The sequence below is a fragment of the Centruroides sculpturatus genome, unplaced genomic scaffold (assembly GCF_000671375.1).
Source record: "Centruroides sculpturatus isolate CEXI.00-Female unplaced genomic scaffold, Cexi_2.0 scaffold1390, whole genome shotgun sequence".
Classification (NCBI taxonomy): Eukaryota; Metazoa; Arthropoda; class Arachnida; order Scorpiones; family Buthidae; genus Centruroides; species Centruroides sculpturatus.
The window spans coordinates 150,835-157,136 of record NW_019385726.1 but is presented as its reverse complement, the minus strand read 5'-3'; the positions used below and the strand labels follow the sequence as shown (position 1 = coordinate 157,136).

The 6,302-nt window shown below is 28.6% G+C and overlaps 1 protein-coding gene across 1 annotated transcript in view; it reads left to right on the top strand.

The window, feature by feature from the left end:
- The first annotated feature begins 2,331 nt into the window (after positions 1 to 2,331).
- LOC111641570 overlaps positions 2,332 to 6,302 on the top strand; it is a 20,972-nt gene continuing 17,001 nt past the window's right edge. Inside the window, exon 1 of the mRNA XM_023387747.1 lies at positions 2,332 to 2,361. The gene's annotated coding sequence lies outside the window, so the exon portion shown is untranslated. The remainder of the gene's footprint in view (positions 2,362 to 6,302) is intronic.

Sequence of the window (6,302 nt, the reverse complement as noted above, 5' to 3'; positions counted from 1 at the left end):
TATACAGTCGACCCCCCTATAAGATCATTGATTTTTCCGTTTTATCTGAATTACATGTTGTACGAGTCACTTAGATTTTACAAATATGTGAGCCGTTCACAGCCCGGCACACGTATTTGTAAAATCTAAGTGACTCGTACAACATGTAATTCAGATAAAACGGAAAAATCAATGATCTTATAGGGGGATCGACTGTAAATTGATGTTTTGTATTAATAGAAACTAATTCATAATGTCACCTAATTCAATCAAGAAACTGTACTAAAATTTCTTTAATTCTATAAAGTCTTTATGAACGTACCAGTTATAAAATAACAGTGATAACTACAATATTTTAACTGTATACAATATAAAATACTATTGTAACACATGATCCAACGCTCACGTATTTCTGATATATAGCTCCTGTCATAACTATGGATGTTTCTCTACTACAAAAGTATCGATACCGGTATTGGTATCGGTCTTAAAGTATCGGGACGTCCCTGTGTGTGTGTGTGTGTGTTGGGGAAGCACGATTTTGTTCACCNTTTAAATTAAATTGATGTTTTATATTAATATAAACTAATTCATAATGTCACCTAATTCAATCAATAAACTGTACTAAAATTTCTTTAATTCTATAAAGTCTTTATGAACGTACCAGTTATAAAGTAACAGTGATAACTACAAATATTTTAACTATATACAATATAAAATACTATTGTAACACGATCCAACGCTCACGTATTTCTGATATATAGCTCCTGTCATAAGTATGGATGTTTCGCTACTACAAAAGTATCGATACCGGTATTGGTATCGGTCTTAAAGTATCGGGACGTCCCTGTGTGTGTGTTGGGGGCACGATTTTGTTTTGGTTGTTAAAGGTCGAGGGGTCTATATAGGGTCATGTGTCATATCTTGAGTAGGAAGGGACGATTTTACTCGTTATTACCATTTACAATTTTTTTTAATAAAACTTATCCCTACAATCAAAATTAAGCTTTTTGCCATTTTATAATAATTGAAAATATAAAAATTTTTTAGTAAAATATCATAACAGATGGCGCCACACGCAGTTTTAANATGATCCAACGCTCACGTATTTCTGATATATAGCTCCTGTCATAACTATGGATGTTTCTCTACTACAAAAGTATCGATACCGGTATTGGTATCGGTCTTAAAGTATCGGGACGTCCCTGTGTGTGTGTGTGTGTGTTGGGGAAGCACGATTTTGTTCACCTTCTTTGAAGTTTAATAGCCCCTGTGTTTTCTGGCGAGAATTTATGAAATATTATAGGGTATTATATATTTATATTGTATATTAGGAAGATTGATGTTATTAAATTTTGGTTGTTAAAGGCCGAGGGGGCTATATAGGGGTCATGTGTCATATCTTGAGTAGGAATGGACGATTTTACTCGTTATTAGCATTTACAATTTTTTTAAAATAAAACTTATCCCTACAATCAAAATTAAGCTTTTTGCCATTTTATAATAATTGAAAATATAAAAATTTTTTAGTAAAATATCATAACAGATGGCGCCACACGCAGTTTTAAATGTTGCCAGGAAAATTAAGCAACTCGTTGCTGGATTTTTTTTCAGTTGTTTCGGACATAAAAATGCTTAGAATAGCTCAAAAATAGTTTATAAATTACTCAAAATGTTATAAATATTCCGAGTGCATTAAAGTTTTTAATTTAACAAATAATAATTTATATTTTTTTATTATACTAAATTAGCACTTCAAAAATCTGTTGCATTTACTTAATTTCTTAATAAATATTAAAATTATTTATAAATATAAATACATGTAAAACATTACTTATAGTCAATGTAATTTGAAGTGAAGATATTAACATTTACAATCCTTAAACCCTTTTATTTTTAGAAATTAATGATGTTTTTTACTATAAATAATACACTAACAGTAGTTTTTCACGTATTATTTTATTATAAATCTATAATTACAAGATATACTTTATTTATCACAAGTTTTCAGCTTTTAAAAATTTAAAAATTTAATAAAAGACCTACTATATATATAGATAGATTAAACTGTGAATGAAAGTTTTTGTATTACATAAATAAAGGGCATTCTATTTTCGAAGTAATTTGTGAAAATAAGTTAATATTGTTAAGAAGAAAAATGAATTAAAATAGCATTAAGAAGACAATAATAGGGCCTAATTCGTAGAAAATCTTATTATTTGGAGGACTTATTCGTCTTCTGTCTCTTCTAGATTCGATCAACAGCTCAATTATCTCTTGTGGACAAGCCTTTATTTCTTATAGAACCCGTCATTTTCAATGCAGGAACCACATTCTGCAAGATATTGGAAGGCATCCAAGTGCTTTGCCCTCCAAGAATTGGTAAGTTCGTTCAAGACTTTATATACAAGTTTAGTTTTGATTTCAACTGATAGATGGCACCGAAAGACGTACCTTAAAAGTTTAAGCCAAATTTTTTCAAATTATTTATTTATTTTTTGTTCTTTCAGGCCTGTGGGCATTAAGAGGGTCTTATTCTATGCCGATTATGAGTCCAACCAAACCCACAAAGGGGGCAACATTCTGCAAGAAATTGGAAGGCATCCAAGTGCTTTGCCCTCCAAGAACTGGTAAGTTTGTTCAGGACTTTATATACAAGTTTAGTTTTGATTTCAACTGATAGATGGCACCGAAAGACGTACCTTAAAAGTTTAAGCCAAATTTTTTCAAATTATTTATTTATTTTTTGTTCTAAATAATTCTTTAAATTCTAAAAAAAATTATTTAAAAATTAATTAAATATTTTTCTCTTAATAATTATTTTATAATAATAACTAAATAAATATTATTTATATACGATAAAATAATTTAAAAACTAAATTACGCGAAATTATTTTCGAAGTTTACAAAGAATTATAAGTAAGATATATAATAATTTTTTTAAATTAATTTATTAAGAAATAAAAGTTCCCAACCTGTAGATTGAGGTCTACTCAGTTTGGGTCACAATTAAAATAAGATATTATTAATTTTTTCTTGAAATGTTTATGGAAAAACCCAAAATTAAACACAAACATAAATTATTACAGTGCCAAAATATATATCTTGGTAACGTATATATTTAACTAATTGGAAATGAAAAGTGGAATTCATTCATGAGAAATGTCTCATTGATTAGACGATTTAACAAATAAGATAAACACAATTTATGTGAATATTTTATGAACTATAATCATTCTATTCTTACTATGTTAAACAGGATTAATAAATTTTGCCATTTCTGAATAGTAAAACTATTTTTAAGTCAAATAAAAAGTAAATATTTAAAAGAATTTGTTTAAATGAATGAAATGATACGTTTATATTTGTTTATTTTGAAAATGAATATATTTTAAATAATCGAAATTAGGAGTTCTGAATAATAAGGCAATGATAATTTCTATTTATATAACGAAAAATTTTTAATTTTGAAACTTAGATATAAATAAAAGCTAAAAGAAAAATCAAGTTGAAATTATTTATATATTTTTTTAATAAGAAAATTATAGAATTACAAACGCAATTCGTACCAAAATTCTCTCTCTCTCTACTCTCTGTTAATTCCTGATTGATGGGCAACATTTCACTTTCCTAACATTTTCCTTTCCTAGCCAGCTGTTTAATCACACAGTAAGGTANTTTTTTTTTTTGGAATTATATGTAAAATCCTTTATTTATATGCGCTTTGTCTATTCAGTCGTTAAATTTGTTCGTCCGTCTGTTTGTCTGTGTGTAAATTATCTGCGAAATTAAAAGAACTAGACTAGTGAGATTGATTGAGATGGATGCACGCTGCTTTAAAATCAATATAAATCACTGTCTCGGAAATTTTTTATACATTTTTTTAATAAGAAAATTATAGAATTACAAACGCAATTCGTACCAAAATTCTTTCTCTCTCTCTCTCTCTCTTCTCTCTGTTAATTTCTGATTAATGGGCAACATTTCACTTTCCTAACATTTTCCTATCCTAGCCAGCTGTTTAATCACACAGTAAGGTCTCTTTTCATTTACGTCATCCATGTATTTTGTTTTAGATCTATTTATTCGTGGTTTTTCCCGAACTTCTCCTTCAAGAAGTGTTGTACACCAATCTGAATGTCTCGAAAGATGCTTAATCACACTATTCCTTCTTCTTTTTTAAACTGTTCTTATCAGTCTTTGTTTTTGCCTGCTTTTCTTGATACATAAACGGAATAAGTTCATTTCGAATTATGGTTAGAAATTCTAATGCTGAGCCTCTTCCCCACCAACCCTCACTTCGCCGCAAAGGACGGGATTTCAACCCCCAAAATAGCCTTTCTAAAAATCGTGAGTAAGGCAATTAACTCATCTTATTTATACCAATATATTAATAAATTAATAGAGCAATTTAAAAAAGTAAAAAATAAAAACAATTTACTAAATTCTAAGAAATGAAAACTTAAAATTTTGAGTTTTACAATTCCGTCATTTTAAATACTGTTATATTAACTACAATTACTTAATCGAAAATTACTGAAATTTCATCTATTGTAAAATTTTTGTTTGGGAAAGAAGCATTCGAACACATATTCATTTAAAGTCAAACGATTGCCGAATTATATCGTGTTACTACTACTGATATTATGTCTCTAGTGCGAAATTACTTAGTATTCTATTAATAATAGTAGTAGTAGTTGTAGTAGTAGTAATATAGTCCGACATAATTTGGCAATAGTTTGGTCTCAAAATTATACCAGAGTAAAGTTCTCTAATCCACTAAGCTCCAGACTTATTAAAGTTCTGTATAGGAAACAAAGCAATGAGCCCACGGGCGAATTTAGGGGTGTGCAGGGCACGATTTCCCCCTTCTGGACTTTTTCTCGAGTAAAGCCATATATACCTGATTGATTGAAAAGCATATTGTTTTCATTCTGCATTCCCCTCTGTAAGATTTCTGAATCCGCTGGTGATGAGACCGGTAGTAAAAACAAGCTAGTGTTCAAATTTTATGTAAAAATTAAATTGTATTATATATAAACCAAGTCTTAAATACCTTACGTAAACAAAATGAAGATATGTTTGTGCTGTCACGTGTGCGAATGCATATACCGTGTTAAGAGCAACACAACGGATTGTAAACTTCTAATGTATTTCTAAAATATGATATATATTAAAGAACATATGTAGGAATCAAAAGATAACAATGTGCATTAAACTATTTATACATTTTTTTTATTATTTAATTATTAATAATTTCCTTTATTAAAAAATACTGTACCTTTCTAATGTAATCTTTTACTACCAATGCTGCAAATTATAAAAAATATATATATAAAAGTATAGTATATAAACATATTTATTTCAGTATATACTAATAATTTATAGCATAAACAAAGCAGAAATTATCGTTTTTGACTAGTAATTTCTAAATCAAAATTTACACATATAAGTTTCAATGGTTCTATTCATTCTTTTCTTTATTTGTATAATTAATATTTAAACTTTTGTATGCATAAATTTAAATCTATATACCTTAGCTATACTAATTTTATAATAAAAGAATATTATATAAATAATTTCTTTCCTTTAATTTATATGTTACAATAGTAATTTTCATGTTTGACAGCATTAAAGGAAATTTATTCGAGATAAGAAAAAAATAAGGTTTATATAACATCTTTAAATTAATAAATAAGTTAATAATAATTTATTACAGAAAATATGCTAGTAATAAAGAAAAATTGGGCATATAAATAATATTTAACATTGCAAAAATAATAGAGGATCTTGGTCTAAAAGAAAATAAAAAACAACACCATGGGGAAATTTTGACAGAGTTAACATATATGTATATTAGTGATGTGCCGGATCGTAAAAATGTATATACGCGGATACGGATACGGATACAGATCATTAGAGTCTAGATCCGCGGATACGAATACGGATACGGATCTCAACTTTCGTACCAGTCGGCGCTGGTGCGTGTGACCTTGGACCTATAGTTGACACTTTGCGTTAATAACGCGACGTGTTTTGACTTGCACTGCATGTGTTTTTGTTTATAGTGTGAAAGTGTGCTAAATTAGAATTCACCACAAAGGCAGACAGGATAAAGTAACAAAAGTTGATATAATTTTCCAATTAAGCTATTTCGCGTCTTTATACAGATTCTATTTCGAGGGGTTCCAACTTCACGGTACAAATAGTAGCATGCAAAATTACAGAGATAATAATAGTTCGCTGTATCCAAAGCACGTGTACAATACAGATCTCGATTGCAACAATATAACCCGGAACCTTAAAACTAACCTTAAACACTT